General features: G+C 37.8%; 1 pseudogene; it reads right to left on the reverse strand.

The window, feature by feature from the left end:
* Positions 1–22,288: 22,288 nt before the first annotated feature.
* On the reverse strand, positions 22,289–23,043 carry LOC138164025 (protein C1orf43 homolog pseudogene; annotated as a pseudogene).
* Between the last annotated feature and the right edge of the window lie 67 nt (positions 23,044–23,110).

Below are 23,110 nucleotides of genomic sequence, written 5' to 3' on the forward strand. Positions count from 1 at the left end.
TAAAAAAGGCAGAATATTGCGATTCATATTTTGGGTGCCAATTTTGGAAAAAATGTATTAACTAGTGACTCAAAAATTGAAAAGAGAAGACATATAGAATAGGTTGGTAAATGTTTAATAACTGTCTCTCTGAAAAGGCATGGCACACTTTTAAGATTAGTTTGCAATATTAACGTTTTATTCATCACTTTCTTAAAACTAGAAATAAAAAATAAAGCATCAAGTCCTGATTTCTAACTTTTGCCAATTTCCCAAATTCTTCAATTGAACTTACAAAAATTGGTCCCTTTTAGCCAGTCTCTAGAGGTGTCTTTATTATAGTATACATTTTTTTGATCACTATCAAGGAATTTATTTCTACAAATTTTAGCTTTTATTCCAATGAGTGTGACTTTCAGTCTTGCAATGACAATTCTTCCTCAGTATTTGTTTTTCTATCAAAGGGAAAGGAGAAATGATTGGTCAGAGAAATTTGATAGAGAGTATTTAGAGAATAAATGTAACTTGAGAAGGAAATCTGCTAATGGTATTGAACAGGATGTAGGAAGTATAGAGGGGATACTCTCATTAATGGAAGAAAGTAGAGGAAAATGTATCAGAGAAGGGAGCAGAATTACTTTCTCTCTAGAATTTCACTGACTGGATTGCACATTATTTAATGATGCTGATTTTGCTGGAACCAGTAAGACATGAACACCCAGACCAATGAAAGTAAAAAGATGAATAAGGAGGAGAGAATCATATACAGGAAAGATTATGATTCCTTTGAGACAAAGGTGTCAAAGGAAAATGAGAAAACAACTTGGAGAGGAAGAAGGGGTAGGAAGGATTTTCTTTAATTTCTTTGAAAAGTTTTAATGCAGTATATCTTTTGAAGTTATTGAATATAAAGGTATCTCTTGCCATGCTTGCCAGACTGACACTCATTTAGTCAATGAGAATTCAAGCATTCTAATAAATGCAATGAGATTGTAAAATAGTTATTAGAAGACTCCTGGTTGGATACTGAGAAGCACTTAATACCCCTCAAAGTGGTATGGCCTTCTAGCCTAGTATATCCTATTATTCTCATGATCCTATAAGCTGGGTCACTTCTATAGGGTTGATGCTACTCTTGGAATGTAGACTTACCATAGAAATGGTCTTTCAAAAATCCCTTGCTTTCCCAATGAGGGTGGGATTTGTAGGGAGGAAGGTAGAAAATTTGGAACTCAGATTTTTAAAAATAAATGTTAAAATTGTTTTTACCTGTAACTGAGAGAATATAAAATGCTGAATTTTAAAAAAGAAATGACCTTTAAGTCATATCATTTAATATCCTTTCTGATTTAATGTCATGGAAACATCCTATGGCTAATTATGCCTCTGACTGACAACAGTACAGTACCAGTTTTAAATTTTTGTGGGTCAATATTATGTACAGGCAAATGTAGGTTGTTGTTTTATGTGTAATAATAATTAGATTCCAGTGCAGTTTATTTGTTGAATTCTTAATAATATTTTGGAATTTGTATTTAAAGTAGTGAGATTTATCATCTTATTTTTTATGAAACATTCAGTGAGTTTCTGAGATATAATTGCAATTATCTTATTGTGTCATGATAAGTATTAAATAGATGCTAAATATTTGCAACATAAAGTGATATTTTACACATTTTCCATCATTTCTTCATAAAGACTGCATTGATCTGTAAGTTCAGGGTGTTTCAGAATGAAGTTTTTGTAGTTTCTGATTTCACACTATATCTCTGTAGTATTCTTATTTCTCACTATCACTAACCTCTCCATTTCTGTAAACAAACATATTTGATTTAACCAGTTGGTTACTGCTTTCTTAATATTTGGATGAACATGTGCAGATGTTCCCCATGTAGGATCTTTGGGTTCCAGTTTTCAATTTTAAATTTTCCATGGTCTCCTCTAGCTGTTGGTAAAGCAATATCAATTATATTTTTTTGGCCCAGTGGTATGTAATACCAATCTTTTCAAATAGTTCTAAGAAATGCTATCTTTCAAAGAAATATATTTCTATAAAATTTTAATATGTAGTCTGAGAACATCTCTCCAACCTTCCTCCTTTTGATAAGCAAGTGTTAATCTTTCTATGGCTGCCTTTACTCTAATTGGGTTAAAATGTGAATAACACATCACGTCCCATTGTTCAGAATTGAATTATAGAATTGACTTTTCTTAAATTATGGAGACGAGCTAGTAGATAGTTTTGTAATAAGATTTGAAATGAGTGAAGCCTGTAAAAATGGGAATATTTGAAGAAGAAAATAGAAGGTCGTTGATGATAATCACTTCAAATAGGTGGCTGTGATGACCATGTTAAAAAGATAGCTATTAAATTAATTAAATATTATCTGGGAAATGGTTGATCCTGTATCACTCTTAAACATAGGCTTTGTATCATCTTCTTAATGGCAAACATCTTTTAATTAGGCTTCTTTTTTTGCCATTTGGAGGGCAATTGGGGTTAAGTAACTTGCCCAAGGTTACAAAGCAAGATTTTTGTGTGTGTGTGTGTGGGTGTTAAGTGTCTGAGGCCGGAACCGAACTTGGGTCCTCCTGACTCTGGGGCCAGTGCTTTACTCACTGTGCCACCTAGCTGCCCATTTAATTAGGCTTCTTGTGCATCAAGATTCTTTTGTATGCAAAATTCTTCAAAACTTTAAGTATTTATTATCCCATTTTTGTTGATTATATTTTTTTCCAAAGATGAAAATAAATGCAGTTTGCTAGAGGCATATACCTAATTTTATATGCTACAAATGGATTGGAATGAGTGATTATGAATGTTTGTAGATAATCCAGTTTTTACTTTCATTCATTTCCTCAGTAGGCAGATTAAAGAAGCTATATAATTCAGTCACAATTGTAATAGGATTTAATAATGCATCACAGCTAATTAGATAAAAATCTTTGCTTTAATTACTGAGATTTCCTTCCACAGATTTCACATGTTTAGTTTTATATATTTTCAAATGTAGTTTTATTCCACAAGCATATTAATCACTGTGATTTAATTTAGTCTTCATTTGTGTGTGTGTAGGTGGTGGTTCTCTAAATAGAAATTCTTCATCAAATCTTCTCTGAAGTGATTATCTATCTTTAAAAATTTCATCACAGCATGGCAGAGTAGAAATAGGACTTCCGTGTGGCTCCAGCTTCCACCTCCTCTAATACATGTAAAAATGTTTCTAAATAAACTTTAGAGCTAGAGAACCCACAGAGTGACAAAGAGAAACAAATCTCCAACTGAAGACAGCCTGGCAGGCAGGCAGGAAGGGAGCATCACAGCATGCTGGGAGCAGAGCCCAGTCCCAACTGAGCTGAGGTATTAGTCTCAGGGTGGCCTGACCAACAGGAATGATTGGAGCAAACTTGGTGAGAGTAAATCAGCAGCAGCTATAGCAGTTTCCAGACTTCTCAATCCACAAATGCCAAAAACAAAGTAAAAGGTCAGTGTGGAAACTTTTTGGGTACAGGGGCAATGTAGTCCAGCTGCTGCCCCTAGAGTGAGAAGCCCCTCAGGTGTGGTGACTGCAGCCACTGCTGCATGACTGCTTTCAGTGCTCCTGGAATGCAGATTGTAGTGGGACCAAGTGACCACTCAGAGGATAATATTTTTTGCTTGAACCTGCCTGAATCCAGATCGTGGTCTTGGATGGTGGTTCTGGGCTGTGCGAACAGTAAGCCAAAGTGTGTGGGAACTGTAGAGAGGGCACCCATCTAATAGCTCCAGCAGCTATGAAAAAGCCTAGTGATTTGGAACATAGCTCTCTCCATTCTGGAAGCAGAGTTCTCCTGTGGCAAAGAGATGAAAAGTCTTGGCAGCCAATATGAGCAAGCACAGGAAGCACAAACAGATGATAGAATTATTTTTTTGGGAAAAAAGGATCAAGTCATGTAGCAGGAAGAAGACAGTAAAGTCAGAACTCTTGCATCAATAGCCCTCAAGAAAAATATGAATTGGTTACAGGCCATGGAGGAGCTCAATAAGGATTTTGAAAATCAAGCAAGAGGAGTTGAGGAAAAATTGAGAGGAGAAATGAGAATGAGTCTGCGAAAGGAGACCCAAAAATTCATTGAAGAAAATAACACCTCAAAAATAGACTAACCCAAATGGCAAAAGAGGCCCAAAAAGCCAACGAGGAGAAGAATGCTTTAAAAAGATGAATTTGCCAGATGGAACAGGAATTTCAGAAAGTCACTGAAGAGAATAACTCCTTCAAAATTATATTAGAGTAATTGGAAGCTAATGACTTTATGAGAAATCAAGATATTATAAACAGATCCAAACAAGTGAAAAATACAAGGCAATGTGAAATATCTCTCTGGAAAAACCACTGATCTGGAAAATAGATCTAGGAGAGATCATTTAAAATTATTGGCCTACCTGAAAGCCATGATCAAAAAAAGAGTCTAGACACCATCTTTCAAAAAATTATCAAGCAAAATTGCCCTGATTTTCTAGAATCAGAGGGCAAAATAGAAATTGAAAAAAAAATTCACCAATCACCTCTTGAAAAAGATCCCAAAAAGAAGACTTCTAGGAATATTATAGCCAAATTCCAGAGTTCCCAGGTCAAGGAGTCAGGAAGAAACAATTTGTGTATTGTAGAAACACAATCAGGAGAACATAGGACCTTATAGCTTCTACTTTAAATGATCAAAGGGCTTGGAATATGATATTCTGGAGGTCAAAGGAGCTAAGACTAAAACCAAGAATCCCCTATCCAGCAAAACTGAGTATAAAGTTACATGGGAAAATATGGTCATTCAATGAAATAGAGGACTTTCAAGCATTCTTGATGAAAACACCTGAGCAGAACAGAAAATTTGACTTTCAAATACAAGATGCAAGAGAAGCATGAGATGGTAAACAGGAAATAAAGGAATTATAAGGAACTTATTAAAGCTGAACTGTTTACATTCCTACTGGGAAAAACAATAATTGTAACTTTTCTCAGTATGAGGATAGTTGAAGGGAATATGTGTGTATATATATATGCGTACATATATGTATGTATATGTATACATACATATCCATGTATGTATAGGAGGATGTATTGTATATAAATATATATGTGAGTGTGGTAATTTGCATGTTCATGTATAGACAAAGGGCATAAGATGTATTGAATAAGAAGTTATGATATGTAAAAAATAAAATTAAAACCTGAGAGAGGAATTTGTTGGGAAGAGAGTGATAGATTAGGGTAAATTATCTCATATATAAGAGGCAAGAGAAAACTGCTGCAATGGAGGGGAAGTGCTGGAAGGTGAAAAGGAATGGATCAAACTGATTCTCATTGAATTTGGCCTAAGAAGGGAATAACATACACACTGAATTGGGTATAATATAGGATTATATACTATATATACTATAATTATATATATAATATATATATTATATATAATATAAACATACTATAACATACTAAATATACTATAGTATATATAATATAGTATTATTGTATATACTATAGGATAATAGGGGGTAGGGTATAAGAGGGGGGAGGATAGAAGAGAGGGCAGATTGGGGGACAGGGTAGTTACAAGCAAACACTTTTGAAAAGGGAAATGGTCAAAGGAGAAAATAGAATAAGTGGGGTGCAGGATAGGATGGAGGAAAATATAGTTAGTTTTTCACAATGTAACTATGGAACTGATTTGAGTAACTACAGATGTACAATCTATATTGAATTGCTTGTCTTTCCATGGGACATGGGTGAGGAGGGAAGAAAGGGAAAAAAAATCTGGAACTCACAGTTTTAAAAATGAATGTTTAAAAATTGTTTTTTTTTATATGCAACTGGTATATACGGGACAGAGGTACTGGGGTATAGAAACCTCTCTTGCCCTACTAGAAATTTAGGGGAGTAAGGGGGAAGACATAAGAGAGAACAGATTGGGGGAAGGGGTATACAGTAGGCTTGCTATTTTGGGGGTGGAGCATAGGGGAAAGATGGGGAGAGAAAAAAGTGTAACTCAAAATCTTGTGTTAGGGGTGGCTAGGTGGTGCAGTGAATAGAGCATAAGACCTGGAGTCAGGAGGACCTGAGTTCAAATCCGACCTCAAACTCTTAACACAAAAATTAGCCATGTGATCTTGGGCAAGTCACTTAATCCCAACTGTCCTGCAAAAAGCAAAAAAAGAAAAAAAGCTTGTGGAAATGAATGTTGAAAACTAAAAATAAATTAAAAACAAAAACAAAAAACAATTTTATCACAGACCACTATGTTTGCTCAGCCGAATTTGGACTAAAATTTTCCCCAGTCCTTGAAGAACTTAATCTACTAAAATTTGGAACTCTTCACCTGGTGCTGAACTGCCTTGTTTGGTTCCTAAGGATGTAGAAATTTGCTTCATCCACTGTCTAGTGGGGTCTACACCTGAGAAGTCTTTACTTTGTGGAAAATGAACCTGTAAGATACACACTATATATCCCATTACTTTTTTTTTCTTTTCTTGATCATTTCAGGAGAAGTTTTGAACATTTTAACATGTTTCCCACCAGGTTACAAAAGCCATGGGAATTTATGAGTTGAATAAAGTACACTTCTGGTTATTTCTTGTTTTGATATTCTTTTAATATCCCCCAAATTTCTCCCTTCCTTCTCCTTCCCTGTTACAGAGAGCCACCCTTATAACAAAGATTTTTTTTTAAAGAAAAAGAGGAGGAATAGGGGAAAAATCAGTAAAACCAATCAACACATTACAAATCTTATCTTATGCAATGGGAGGATATGTTTTCTCATACCTCCTCTTTGGCAGTGCATTTGTTCTTTATAATTTTGCAAAATTAAATTTTAAGTTTTTTCTGATTATTGTTTTTTAGATTGTTGTAGTCAATGTGTGTTGTTTTGTTGTCTCTGTTTACTTCACTTTGCTTTAGTTCATGTAAATCCATACTTCCCTTTATTTATCATATTTGTCTTTTCTTATAGTATAGTAATATTCCATTATATTGATACATCACAATGTTTCAGTATTACAAAACTGTATACGAACTATTTTATTTCAGTTCTTTGCTGTCACAAAAAAAGCAAAAAACTACTACTGCTACAAATATTTTTGTGTATCTGGAGGCATTTTTTTTTCATTGACTTCCTAGGGTAAATGCCTAGCAAGGGAATCTCTAAGTTAGGGGCAATGGGCATTTTAACCACTTTATTTTCATAATTCCAAATTGATTTCCAGAATGGTCCTCATTTGTTGTTTAATGAATGATGTTATGTGAACAATATCCTTCAGGAGAACATGAGGTGTAGGATGTGTTCAGGAAAGACAAGTACCTTTGGTGCAAGGGCTGCCAATCCCTTTTCAGGGCTACTTTCCACCTTTGGCATCCACGTGTTCCACCTAACTCTCACCTGGGCCTCCAAGAAGCTGTAGCATGTGCAGTGGATACAGCTCAGTAAACCATTTGGCAGATGGGCCAAACAAGTTTGAGGGCAACCAAGGGGTCTCACACCCATTGCTGAGTGGGGGGGGGGATGTCCATCCCAAACATATGAAGACTTCGGCTTGTACAATGGGTAGATGAGAACAGTATGTTCCAGTGACCATGAAGGCTGATGAAGTAGGCACAAATGTGCACTTAGAGCTTGGTTAGATATCGAAGACACCAAGCAAGATCAGCCACTGCATGTTGAGGCATCACCAATTGTCTTGATTCATCCTGCCACTAAATTTTGATGACTTTGGAGGAGAGAGTGAGGCTGAAAACTTAATGAAACTTTGCATCATTTAAAATCAATTTACACAAGAATCAAAATAAATAAACCATACCAGTTTACCATTTTTACCTATCTCAAAGTCCTGTGGTGACAGAATAGTGATGAAGCAGCACATGAGGATATACTGGGAGCTGTAGTCACACTCTTCACACAGGCATCCCAGACCATAGTGTTTTTCCACTGGAAGCAGCAATGGGACTTGGCAGCCTTTTAAAGATCGCACTACTCACCTCCTGGTGTGAGGAAGGGGCTAGAAAAGGTGCCCTAAATATTATCTGCCCACCCAACTCTGGCCTGATTACTGAGGCAGGTGACGATCCCAATCTGTGTTTGAAACACAAAAAGATGTGCAAAAACATCTGTAAAGATGATTCCACTCATGATTGGTATATGAAATGTTCACACACATATGGACAACACAAAATTGAGTAGACCTGTGTAATGCCAATGTGATACCCATAGTAGTAACTATGAGTATGCATGTATATTTCCAGGGTAGATTAACAAAATATAATAAACTCATTTCTTCAAAGGCAAAAGCAAAATATTTATTTCAAACATTTTTAGGATGCCAGGAGATAAGATTTAACAAGTTACTCATCATAAATCCAGGGAGTACCAACATCCCAAGACATCTTTCTGTCAGGATTTCCCACAAAAACAAGTTCCCCTAGGCAAATTCCTTTCTCCCCTCACTCACAGGTTGCTTTTCTCTCTCTGCAGCTTGGGTCAACTCCTCCTACTCAGAGTTTGCTTTTCTCTCTCTCTGCCTGCTTCTCCCTTTTAGCTTGTGCTCTCTCTTTCTTCTCCTTGGGCAAGCTCCTTCCACATGGGACTCCATGTGACCCAGTCTCCATGTGACTCAGGCTCCATGGGTTAGCCTATGAAGGGGTGGGGAAGATATTCCTATTTTATTAACATTACAACCTGAAAAATTACAACTCTTGTTGCAAGAGAACCCAACAGGGGATTAGAAAGAGGAGCTCTACAGGGCTCCTGCTCCCACCTCTTCCAATTCATGTAAAAAATGACTGTAAACAAACTTTGGAGTACAGAACCCACAAAATGACACAGAGAAGCTAACTTCCTGATAAAGACAGTCTGGCAGGCTGGCAGGAAGGGGCCAGAAAAGCACTCTGGGGGCTGAGATCAGCATGCAAGCCTGGGATTTTAGCCTCAGGGCAGCTACAATCATCCTCCAGCTGGAGGGAATTCAGATGACCAGCAGCTGTGGCAGTTTCCAGAATTATCAACCCATAGATGTTAAGGACAAAGTGAGAGGTCAGTGAAGTCTGGACTTGGGGACCTGGGAATTCGGGAGTATGGTCAGGCCTTTGCCCCCAGGGCGAGAAGCTGCTGAAGTGCCAAGGCCATGCAGCCACTGCCATGTGGCTGCTTCAGAGCTGCAGGCCTGCAGATTGTAAGGGGGACCAAGTGATCCACTGGAGGGTAATCCCTCTTGCTTTAACCTGCTTGGATATGGATCACTGTCTAGGGTGGAGGTCCTGGGGTGCATGACCAGTTTGCCAGAGAGTGTGGAGGCTTCAGAGAGGGCAGCCACCTAATAGCTTCAGCAGCTGAGAAAACCCCAGGAATTTGGGACAAAGCTCCCCCCTGGAGTAGCAGAGTTCTACTGTGGCAAAAAGCTCAAAAGTCCAGTAATTGAGTGGCAACAAGAGCAATCAAGGGAAGCAAGGCAAGCACAGAAGTCTGACTTTGGCATCTTTTTTTGGGGACAAAAAGGATTAGGGCATGGAAAAGGAGGAAGACAACAAAGTCATAACTCCAACACCAAAAGCTTCCATCAAAAGAACCAGCTTCTTACAGGCCATAGAGGAGTTAAAGAAGGATTTTGAAAACTAAATAAAAGTAGTGGAGGAAAAATTGGGAAGAAAAATTAGAACAATGCAAAAAAAATTGTGAAATGACAGTCAAAAATCTGACTGAAGAAAATAACAACTTAAAAATAGACAAACCCAAATAGCAAAAGTGGCTTAAAAAGCCAATGAGGAGAATAGCTTAAAAAGCTGAATTTGGCACATGGAAAAAGAATCTAAAAAGCCCACTAAAAAGAATCATTCCTTCAGAATTAGATGGAAGCAAATGAAAGCTAGTGACTTTATGAGAAATCAAGACACAATTAACCTGATCCAAATAGATTTTAAAAATAGAAGGCAATGTGAAATATCTGATTGGAAAAACCACTGACCTGGAAAATAGATCCAGGAGACACAATTGAAAAGTTATTGGACCACCTCAAAGCTATGATCAATAAAAGAACCTAGAAATCATCCTCCAAGAAATTCCCAAGGAAAACTGCCCTGATGTTTTAGAACCAGAGGGCAAAATAGAGGTTGAAAGTATATACTTATCACCTCCTGAAAATGATCCCAAACAGAAAACTTATAGGAATATTATAGCCAGGTTCCTGAGTTCCCAGATCAAGGAAAAAATATTAGAAGCAGACAGGATGAAAAAATTCTAATACTGTAGAAAAACAGTCAGGATAACACAGGACCAGGCAGCTTCTATACTGAGGGATGGAAAGGCTTGGGATATGATATTCCAGAGGTCAAAGGATCTGGGATTAAAACCAAAAATCACCTATGCAGCAAAACTAAGTATCATGTTTCAAGGGAAAATATGGTCATTCGATGCAATAGAGGACTTTCAAGCATTCCTAATGAAAAAACCAGAGATGAATAGAAAATTTGCCATTCAGATACAAGAAGCTTGAGAAGCATGAGAAGGTAAACAGGGGAAAGAAATTTTAAGGTACTTACTAAAGTTGAAATCCTTATTCATGGAAAAAATTATAATTGTAACTTATGGAAATTTTCTCAGTATGAGAATAATTGAAGGGAATAGAAATGTTTGTTTATATGTGTATATATATGTGCATATATATGTATGTATGTATACATACATATATGTCTATATAGAAGGGTATATGAATACATGAGTGTGTGTATATATGTGTACAGATGTACATAGACAGAGGGCAGAGGACCAATTGAATAAGAAGGGATGATACTTGAAAGTTGAAATTAAGAGATGAGAGAGGAATATAATGAGAGGAGATGGGGAGAGACAGAATGGGGGTAAATTATCTCATTTATAAGAGGCAAGGGGAAACTTTTACAATGGAGGGGAAGAACAGGAAGGCAAAAGGGAATGAGCCAACCTTATCCTCATTTAATTTGGGTTAGGGAGGAAATGACCCTAAATAGTGTATCTCACCCTACAGAAGAGTAGGGAGAAAGGGGATGAAAGGGGGGATCATTGAAGAGAGCACAGGCTGGAGGGTAGGTGTTATGGGACTGGAAATTCAAGAATTTCCCTGCCCCTAGGCCATTTGATAGGCTTATGTGAAACTGGAGCCTATGGGGCGAGGTTTGCTTTTTGGGCATGCTTTTTGATTGGGTAGAGGGTTGAGGCTTGTTACATTTTTTGAGCCAAGAGAAGGCTATATAAACCCTGATGTGAGGTTTTGTTTTGGGGCCCACTTTGAGAAGTGTTGTGTTATTTGACCATATGAGACTCTGGGCAGCTATTGAGCTCCCGGGCTGTGAAACACCTAGATGTTGATGTTTCCCCCTCTGGTAACTGACTAGGTATAGATGTAATGGTTGGACAATTGGAAGCCTGTCTGCTTGATATGTTTCTCTGTCTGCTTTAACCTGTATCTTCTCTGAAGTTTGGGGTGCTTACTTTTTCCCCTGAACTAGGTACATGATATGTTTGATTGATTAAGGCAAGGTTGTTAACCCATTTTGAGTTGCTTTCCTTTAGAAAAGCAGATCCAAGAACCTGTGTTGGCTGCCACCCTGTGGATGCTGGGGTGCTCGCTGCTACAGGAGGGAATTTGGAAGCACCCACTTTGGACAAGGGACAGGACAAAGTAGAGAACAGAACTAGTGGGGGGTGGGAAAGGAGGGAGGGAAATATAGTCAGTCTTCCAAAATATATCTACTATGGAAATGTTTTGCATAGCTACACATTACAACCTATATTGAATTGCTCATCTTCCCAGTAAGGGTGGGTGATGAGGGAGGTAGGGAAAAAATCTGGAATTCAAAGGTTTAAAATCAAATATTTAAAATATATTATTATTATTATTATTATTATTTTACATGTAACTGGGAAATAAGATTTAAAGGCATTGGGCATAGAGATCCACTGTGCCCTACTGGAAAGTCAGAGGAGGTATGGGGGAAGACATGGAAGAGAGCAGATTGGGGGATCGGATATTCAGTGGGATCGCTGTTTTGGGGTGGTGGGTAGGGGAAAATGGCGAAAAAATGTGTGACTCAAAATCTTGTGGAAATGAATGATGTAAACTAAAAAATAATTTACAAAAAGAGAACTCAGCAGATATCACATCTAAATAGTAGCCCTGAGTGAAATAAGACTGGCAAATGAAGGTCAACTTACTGAAGTTGGAGCTGGATACACATTTTTCTTGAGTGGCAACAGTGAAGGTTTATATTGTGAAGCTGGTATAGTTTTTGCAATCAAAATTTGTCTAGTCAACTCGCTCCTACATCTAGCCAAAGAAATGAATGCCAGGCCCATGACATTGTGATTGACACTTATATGAAAACGTCACTCCATTATCATCAGTGCCTATGCTCCCAACATGAAGAACCCTGATAAGGTCTAGAAAATATTATAAAGAACTAGAGATCCTAACCAAAAAAAAGACCTAGAGAACCTTATCATCAATGTGTCAAGAAGGACAAGCTTATAATTCTGGGTGACTTTAATGTTACAGTGGGCTCAGACTACTAGACTTGTCATGGAGTCCTAGGGAGGAATGGCCTTGGAAATAGCAACAGCAATGGCCACTTGCTCCTGAAGACTTGGGCATCTTATGCCCTTCTCATCACCAACATTGTTTTCTGTTTACCTTAAAACAATCAAATTTCATGGATGCACCCTTGCAGTAAACATTGGCCTTTAATAAACTATGTGTTTGTAAGAAGATGAGTTAGACAGGATGTGAGAGTGGGGAAGGCAATGTATGGTTTAGAGTGCTGTACTGATCATAGGCTTATCCTCTCTAACCGAAATATTCACATTCAATAAAAGCAGAGGCCTCAAGGCAAAATTGCTAACTAAAGATTTAAGGTCAGCAGATTAGAATACTTCTCTGAGAAGGAACAGTTTTCTGCTGACTTGGAGGCAAAGTTGAACCAACATACAACTGGCAACTGTGAAGTAGAAAATGAGTGGGCAGCTTTCACAGATTTGGTATACAGCACTGCATTTGCTCATGTGTGTCAGAACACTTGCAAACATCAGGACTTGTTTGATGAAAATGGTGAAGAAATTCAGAAACTACTAAATGAAAAAGGAGAACTACATATGGTTTCCCAGCAGTATAGCTCATCCATTTCTAAGCAGAGAGCATTTAATTTCATCCAAAGTAAAGTACAAGTGAAGCTTAGAGATATACAGGGTTCTTGGCTCAGTAAGAAGGCAAATGAAATTCAGTTTTATTCAGATAGTAATAATCCAAAGCACTTTTATGATTCCCTGAATGTTATTTATGGGAAAAAGACCTATAGTGCATCTCATCTGTTCAGTGCTGATGAATTCACATTGATTAATGATAGGAAAATTATCATGGAGAGATGGGCTAGACACTTCCATAGTGTTCTCAATAGATTATCAATCAGTGTAGGAGCCATTGCTCATTTACCTCAGATTGAAGTCAACTTTTCCCTAGCTGAAGTTCCAACCAAAGAAGAAGTTTTTGAATCCTTTAGGCTCCTTTCATGTGGCAAAACACCTGGTGCTATTGCTATCACAGCTGAGATTTACAAAGTAGGGAGTCCATTGTTCACAAAAAAGCTGACTGAAATTGTCCAGGTTAAATGGCAAGAGGAGGTTATTCTCCTGGAGTTCAAGTATGCCTCCATTGTCCATCTCTATAAAGGTAAAGCATATAGATTGTCTTGTGGCAATCACAGGAAAATATCTCTCTTAGTCATTGCTGAGATGACTCTTGCCAGAGTCCTCCTTGATAGGCTGATCCTTCACCTGGAAGATGGTCCCCTACCTGAAAGCCAGTGTGGCTTCAGAAAGAGCCTAGGAATGGTCACTATCATGTTTGCTACCCAGCAACTGCAGAAGAAACAACAGGAGCAGAACAGAGGTCTGTATGCAATTTTTGAGGATCTGACCAAGGTCTTTGATGCTGTCACTCACAAGGGCTTATGAAAAATCATCATAAAATTTGGCTTCCTGGAGAAGTACATCGATATTGTACATCAGTTTCATGATGACATGCTTGCCCAAGTTCTGCATAATGGACACTGCTTTTGTGCTTTCCCAGTCACCAGTGGACTGAAACAAGGCTGTGTGCTTGCTCCCATGCTATTCAACATGTTTTCAGTCATGTCAAATGCCTTCTATGAAAATGAATATGGCATCAAGGTCAGCTACTACAGTACCACACTGAAGGTAAATTCTTCAACTTGAAAAGGCTACAAGCCAAGATCAAAGTGGGGGGATTGTTGGTATATAATTTTCTGTTTGCAGATGATTATTCATTCAATGAAGGCTCTGAAGCTGAGATGTAAGAAAGTATTGATTGTTTCTCTGCTGCTTGTTCTAATTTTAGCCCAACAATTAACACCAAGAAAACAAAAGTGCTCTAATCAGTCACCACCAGACCATCCACATAGGGAACGATTTGTTACAGTAAATGGAGTAGTTTTGAATTCTGTGCATTATTTCCCTTATCTTGGTAGTGTACTTACCAGGGATGTGCACATTGATATCTCAGTTGATGCATGCATTGCCAGAGCTAGCTCAGTGTTTGGGAAGCTCCAAAGGAAAGTGTGAGAGAGAAGATGCATCAGACTGACTGCCAGTCAGTCTATAGGGTCATTGTCCTAACCTTATTGTTGTATGCCTGGGAAACCTGGGCAGTATACCTGTGCCATATCAGGAAACGGAATTGCTTTTATTTGTATTATCTTATTAAGATTCTGAAAAATCATCTGGAAAGACAAGATACAAGACACTGAGGTGCTTTCTCAAACTAAATGTCCAAGTATTCAAGCCCTACTTCAAAGAGTGCAACTCTGATGGGCTGGCCACATTGCTCAAATGCCAAATGTATGCTTACAAAAATATTATTTTTATGGAGAACTAAGACAGGGTAAGCATTCACATGGTGGTTAGAAGAAGCAATATAAGGACTCAAGGTCTCCCTTAAGAACTTTGCAATTGATTGTGTAACATGGGAGACACTGGCACAGGACAGCTCAGCATGGCATGCCCTCATCAGATAAGGTGCTATGCTCTATAAGCAAAGCATAATTTAAATAGCTCAAAGGAAATGTGAGAGAATCCATCCCAAATGTTGACATGGCCTATTTATGCCTGGCCTATGGTAGAACATTCTGAGCTTGTATTGGTTGGATCAGCCACAGTCAGACACACTGTAACTTGACCCTAGCATGGTGATGTTATTTTTGTCCCCTTCTAGAACAAAGGACAACAACCAACAAGAATATGAAGACAGCTTTGTCAATGAGAGGGGGCTTCTTTGACCAACAATTATAAAAGCATAATCAAGATTACAAATAAGTCCTGGGGAGTGTGCCTGAGTCACATAGGCATTCAGGAATTTAACCAGGACCATATAGCTAGTAAATATTGCAAATAGGTTTTGAACTTTGGTTTTCCTGACTCAATGTCTAAGAATATTTTTATGTTGTCTCCTCAGTAGAATTATGTTATAAGTAATTTCTTTTGCTCTCTGAAATTTTTGCTACTACCACCAGAATCTATACCCAGATTAACACCCCTGGAGTTACATCATAGTGTTCAAGGCGTACTATACTAAACTTCGTTCTTAAGTCATGGTATAGCCCTTGGCCTTGATGAGTGAAAGTGGAAGGTTGAAAATAGTTATATTTTATAGGAGAAGTATATTCAGAACTTTAAGCAAAATTCTGATATAGGACCTTTTAATATATCAGAGGTATTTTTTACCACCTAATACATAATGTAGCAGTCTACTTTTTTAATGTAGAGAATGGATGGTATGTTTGTATTCACAATCTGTAGTATATCCTTTTAAGTCACTCATCTTTTGTGTTTTGTCATTTAGCCCAGAAAGTTTAAATATTACCATTTCTTCCTCAAACACAAAGAAAAAAATTACAATACGTTTAAATACAGCCTTGATTCTATATTTAAATCCTGTAGCAGTTGCCTATGGTGATAAACAATTGAATCTCAGAACTCCAAAAATAGCTTCACAGGCAAAACATTTTGCTAAATATAGATATATTTATATACTAAAAGAACATGCTGGTGTGTATATATACACACAGTGATAATACAGGAATAAAATTAATCCTGAGAACTTTTTAAGGTATTTACAATAAATGCACTCATGTGCACACAAACCTTCCTGGATTATGCTAAAATATTAATGTCATCTTATTCCACTAATAAATATACCTATCTATATCCATCTGTCTGCCTGTCTATCTATCTATCTATCTATTCAAATCAAAGGAAGTGATAGCTCAAGCATCTTCTGAGTTGATCAGACCACACCTTGCAAGATCATACAATTTAGAGATGAATAAAACTTAGTTTTTGTGCTGGTTTGACCTCGTTATTTTATGAACGAGGAAAATGATGTGTGACACATCAAAGTCAAAGCAGCAGTAAATAGAAGAGCCTGGATTGAAACCTAGATCCACTGACCCAAGTCCTGGGGTGCTCCCAATCTATTGTGCTCCCCTTTATTCAGTTTATATCTATGTTTCTTATTTTTTGCATAATTCCTTTTGTAACAAATTTATTAATTTTTAATTTTCAACATTCACTTTCACAAGTTTTAAATTTTCTTCACCTCCCTTTCCTCCTGCTTCATAAAGACAGCATGCAATCAGATATAGGTTCTACATATACATTCTTATTAAATATATTTTCCCGGGAGTAGAAGCACGACCTTCCCACAGCTCCTGCTTCCACTATCCCCAATCCATGTAAAAAGGGGACTCTAAACAAACTTTGGAACCGCAGAACCCACAAAATGTCACAGAGAAGCTAACCTCCCACTGAGGACGGCCCGACAGGCCAGTAGGAATGCAGCACAGGGCTCTGGGAGCTGAGCCCAGCCCCACACCTAGGCTTTAGCCCCAGGGCAGGCCTGACCAGCCCCCGGCCAGAGGGACTCCAGATCAGCAGCAGCTGTGGCCATTTCCAGATTTATGAACACATAGACACAAAGGACAAAGTGAGAGGTCAGTGCAGTCTGAACTTTGGGACTAGTAAGTGGGAGTATGTGGCTTTTACCCCCAGGGCAACTATTCTTACACCGATAAAATTTTCATAAATTACAATTATTGTTTTTCCATGTATGAATGTAAGTAGTTCAACTTTGATAAGTTTCTTATGATTTCTTTCTCTGTCTAGCTTCTCATGCTTCTTTTGCTTCTTGTGTCTGAATTTCAAATTTTCTATTCAACTCTGATTTTTCATCAAGTATTCTTGAAAGTCCTCTATTCCATTGAATGAGCTATTTTTCCCTGAAACGTGATACTCAGTTTTGCTGGGTAGGTGATTCGAATTGTTTCTTCCTGGCTTCTTTTAATATTTTCTTCTTGATTTGGGAACTCAGGAATGTGGCTATAATATTGCTAGGAGGTTTCTTTTTGGGATCTTTTTCAGGAGGTGATCAGTAGATTCTTTCAACCTCTATTTTGCCCTCTGGTTCTAAAACATCAGTGCAATTTTCTTTGAGAATTTCTTGGAGGATGATTTCTAGGTTCCTTTTTTGATCATGGCTTTTGGGTAGTCCAATAATTTTTAAATTCTCTCTCTTCGATCTATTTTCCAGGTCAATGGTTTTTCCAATCAGATATTTCACATTGCCTTCTATTTTCATTTGTTTGGATCTATTTTATGGTATTTTGATTTCTAATAAAGTCACTAGCTTCCATTTGCTCCAGTCTAATTCTGAAAGAATGATTCTCTTCATTGAGCTTTTGAGATTCTTTTTTCATGTGGCAAATTTGGCTTTTTAAGGCATTCTTCTCCTCATTGCCTTTTTTTTTGAACCTCTTTTGCCATTTGAGTTAGTCTATTTTTATGGTGTTATTTTCTTCAGTCAGGTTGTTGACTCTCATTTCATAATTTTCTTACATTGTTCTCATTTCTCTTCCCAATTTCTTTCTGCACTTCTCTTATTTTTTTTTTTAATTCGTCTTAAGATCCTTTATGGCCTGTGACCAGGTCAAATACTTCTTGGAAGCTTTTGGTGTTGGAGTTATGACTTTGTTGTCTTCCTCCTGTTCCATGCTTTCATCCTTTTTGCCCCCCAAATCAGATTCTAATTTTGGTTTACTCTGCTTCCATTGCTTCCTTTACTTGCTCATGTTGCCACTTAATTATTGGTCTTTTGAGCTTTTTTGCCACAGGAGAACTCTGATACCTGAGGGGGGAGCTTTGTCCCAAATCACTGGCATTTTCTCAGCTGCTGGAGCTATTCTTTGGGTACCTTTTCTGAAGCCTCCTCATGCTCTGGCAAACTGATCACGCACCACAGGACCTCCACCCTAATCCACCATCTAGATCCAAGCAAGTTAAAGCAAGGGCGATTACCCCTCAGATTGGTTTCTTGGTTCCTCTAAAATCTGCAGGCCAGGAGCTCTGAAGCAGCCATGTGGCAGTGGCCACATGGCTTCGGTTCCTCAGCAACTTCTCCCTCCAGGGGGTAAAGACCTGACTGTACTCACAAACTCCTGGATCCCAAAGTCCACACTGCACTGACCTCTCCCTTTGTCCTTAGCATCTGTGGGTTGATAATTCTGGAGACCACCACAGCTTCTGGTGATCTGAAGTTCCTCCAGCTGGAAGCTGATTGTGGCCACCCTGAGCCTAAAATCTCAGGCTCGTTTGGGGTTGGGCTCAGATCCCAACACTCTGTGCTGGCCACTTCCTGACAGCCTGTCAGATTGTTCTTAGTGGGAAGTTAGATTATTTGTGTCATTTTGTGTGTGTTCTGTAGTTCCAAATTTTGTTTAGAGTCACCTTTTACATGAATTGGAGGAGGTGTAATTGGGAGCCCTGGGAAAGTCCTTTTTCTACTCCACCATCTTGACTCTGCCCCTAAATGACTAATCTTCTTCAGGATGATGGTTATTGTTTTATGCCTTGCTTAATCTAATGAGGTTTGAAGACATTTTGCAAATGTCAACCTCAGAGCCATAATCCATGATTTCTTTTTTCTGAAATGTAAAAATTTGATGGCAGTGGTGGTGTAGGGGACCATCTAACCACAAATTCAGTCTGTTCCTTTTCCCCCTAGTCTTGGGAAGAAAGTGGGCCTGGGATACAGCCAACCCAGTGAGAGAATCATGTTGTAGTAGCACTATTTCAGACTAAGAGGTGCATCACAGGAACGATAGTCTGTACTGGGAAAGAGGTCATGCTCTCCTAGATATTAATGTCCTGGGTCCAAACCTCATTTTCCTCACACTAATTGCAACTCTGATCAAACAAGATTTGCAGAGATGGTCTGAGTAATGAGCTAAATTTTATTGACAGAGCTGCCTTATTCTCCCTTTTTTGTAATCTATAAAATAATTATATGTTACATAGTGCCTTTGGGCTCCAGAATCAGTGCAGATATCTAGCTTAGTAATACATTTATGCATTTATATTTTAATATAAAATTATTTTCATTTAAATGTAGTGTATGGCTTTCCTCTCTAAATTGAATAAAGCATGGTAACTTAAAAAAAAGGAAATAATATCTTCAAATACAAGATTCAAGAGAGGCATAAAAAGGTAAACAAAAGTAAATAACCATGTTATTCAATAAGGGAAAATTTTTATATTGCTACATGGGAAGATGATACTTTTAAAACTTAAGAACTATATCTTTATTATGAAATTCAAAAGGGATGGGTGGCTAGGTGGCACAGGGAGTAAGAGTGCCAGCCCTGGAGTCGGTTATGGCCTCAGATACTTAATACCCACACAAAAAAACTGGCCATGTAATCTTGAGCAAGTTACTTAAACCTAATTGCTTAAAAAATTTAAAAGGGATATACATAGACAGAGGGTGTGGTTATAAATTAACTGATGTGATGATAAAAAATCTAATTAAGTAGTGAAAAGGAATTGTAATGGAAGAGGAAAGGAAGATATAGGGGTAAATTACATCACTTGATGAAGCACAAAAACATACTATAGCAGAGGGAAAGAAAGGGGGGAGATGAGCATTGTTTGAACTTTACTCTCATTGGATTTGGTTCAAGGAGGGAATAACATACTCAGTCAGGTATATCCTAGAGGTAGTAGGAGGAGAAAAGAGAAAGAAGAGGGAGGGCAGCTGATAGAATGGAGGGAAGATTGAGGGAGATGGTGGTAGAAATCAAAACTCTTCCAAGGAGAGAAAGTGAGAATGGAGAAGTAAAAACATAAATGAAGCGGGGGAAGAATAGGATGGAGAGAAAGACACATATAGTAATCATAACTGTGAATGTGAATGGAATTAAGTCTCCCATAGGAAGGAAATGGATATCAGGATGGATTAAAAACCATAATCCTGTAATATGTTGTGTACAAGAAACACATTTTAAACAGGGGGATATACACAAGGTAAAGGTAAAATGCTGGAGAAGAATATATTATGCTTCAGCTGAAGTAAAAAAAAAAGCAGAGGTAGTGATCCTAATCTCAGACAAAGCAAAAACAAAAATAGATCTAATTAAAAGAGATAAGGAAGAACACTATGTCCTGCTAAAAGGCACCATTGACAATGAAGTAATATTACAAATACATGCACCAAGTCGTATAATATCCAAATTCTTGGAGAAGTTAAGGGAGTTACAGTAAGAAATAGACAGTAAAATAATACTAGTGGGGGACCTCAACCTCCCCTTCTCTGAACTTGATGAATCTAACCTCAAAATAAATAAGAAAAAAGTTAAGGAGGTGAACAGAATTTTAGAAAAGGTAGATATTGTAGACCTCTGGAGAAAAGTGAATGAGAGAAAGGGATATACCTTTTTCTTAGTAGAACATGGCACATAAACAAAAATTGACCATGTGATTGGGTATAAAAACTTCACAATCCAATCCAGAAAGACAGAAATATTAAATGCATTCATTTCATATCATGATGCAATAAAATTATGTGTAATAAAGGCCATGGAAAGATAGACTAAAATTTAATTGGAAACTAAATAATTTAACCCTAAAGTATGAGTGGGTCAAACAACAAATCATAGAACCAATCAATACCTTCTTTCAAGGGAATGACAATAATGAGACAACATACCAAAATTTATAGAATGCAGTGAAAGTGGTTCTTAGGGGAAGTTTTATACTTCTGAAGGCTTACATGAATAAAATAAAGAGGAGGAGATCAATGAATTGGTCATGCAACTGAAAAACCCAGAAAAAAAAAACAAATTAAAAATTCTCAATCAAATGCCAAATTAGAAATACTGAAAACCAAAGGAGAGAATAATAAAACAGAAATTAAGAAAACTATTGAACTAATAAATAAAACTAAAAGTTGATTTTGTGAAAAAGACAATAAAAGAAAATTCTTTCTCTAAAATAGATTATTCAATGAAGAGACAATTAAAAACAATAATTAGAAACTATTTTGGCCAACTGCATGCCAATAAATTTGACAATCTTAATGAAATGGGTGAATATTTTCAAGAATATAGATTACTGAGATTAACAGACTGAGATTAACAGAAGAGGAAGTAAAATACTTAAATAACCCCATCTCAGAAAACGAAATTGAACAAGCCATCAGGGAACTCCCTATGGATTTACAACTGAATTCTTTTTTTTACAGTTTTTTTTTTAATTTTAAAAATCAGTTTGTAAAGTCAGATCAGTGCAGTGACTTATTCAGGAGATATGGAATTAAGTGCCATATATATCACACAGTTCCCCTCAGTCACATCTTGATCCATAATATGTGAAGAAAAGGGCAAGGCAGTACACTAACACAACACAAATCATAACAGGCCTTAATAACAGTTGCACAATAAGTGCAACATCCTAGTTTCCTTCTGTTTTCACTCTACAACTTTAAATGACATGTCTGTGGGTTATAGTCCCCATCCAAGTGGATAAGATAGGACCTCTGTGTGGCTTCCATTTCTAACATCATAAATTCCCCCTTCCTCACCTCAACTAACCTATTTGGATAAATCTGACTTTGGGAGAGGGTAAAAAACAGCCGTGATTGAAAACAAGTTGAGGTAAGGAAGAAATGACATGGGCAGAGGAAAAAATATGTGGATTCAACTCCATAAAAATGCTATTGGAGAGGGAAAGATGACCTCATGGAACTTTAGTTCTTCGACAGACTGGAGGGATAAGCTAAGGAAGGCACATTTCAAGAATTCTGGGTATAATGATATTAATGCTGTCCAGTGCTGCTGTGTTTCCTGCCCTGGAAAAATCCCTGGGTACTGAGACTGGATTCTCCTACTAGAGCCATGTTGCCTTTGGATATTTCCAAATTCAATCAGAGGGTGCTCCCTAGAGTTTTGTGTTTATTGTTAAAACTCCTCAGCTCTAGGAAGTGATTGGCTCCTTTACTCTTCTGGCTGGAGGGCATGGAGGGCAGATAGGTGATCTGAGTTGGGGAGGAAACTTTAGGAGACTGTGCTAGATACTTAGCTGCCAACTTGTACTGCCACTGGGAACTCCCACCACAGATTTGACAGAGGCAGCTGGTTCACTTAGTACTTCCTGATAGTGTAAATATTCAGAATGGCCAAAGACACCAATTCCATATTGAACTGTCTCATTGCTATCTAGTAGGGTGTCAATGAGAATTTGTGGACACCCTCGAAAGGGGTACTTGTGTTTTGAAGATAGGAGAGGAAGTTATTGTCCATCAGGGAATGAGGACACTGACCTTCTGAATGGAATAAGATCTCAGACGCATGAATGGCATCCAGTGCTTCCATCCTGTGGAGGTAGTTGTAACAATGTTGATTTCCTGATGTCTGAAGCTGCAAAAGTCTGGCATTATCCTCTTAAAGAAACTGGGGTTCATACTTTACATCCTGGCCCTTGGATAGTCAGATGTCAATCTCTTCCTTCAGATTCTTGGGAGTGTTGTGCCCCACTGGGACACTAGGGCCTCTTTGACACTTCATAGTAAAACGCATGATATGCCTGAACAAAAATGAACAGCAACACAGATACCAATCTATTGTAGGGTATTACCAGCATGATGCTCAGTTCAGACAACCAGTTGTTGCTGGATGTCATGGTCACTTTCCAGCTTCATTAGCTCTGGATCCTTAGTAGTGACAGATGTAGAGCTCCTTGGTACTTG

Source organism: Petaurus breviceps, unplaced genomic scaffold (assembly GCF_028583685.1).
Source record: "Petaurus breviceps papuanus isolate PSGF00001 unplaced genomic scaffold, PetGlider_PUasm1.0 189, whole genome shotgun sequence".
Taxonomy (NCBI): domain Eukaryota; kingdom Metazoa; phylum Chordata; class Mammalia; order Diprotodontia; family Petauridae; genus Petaurus; species Petaurus breviceps.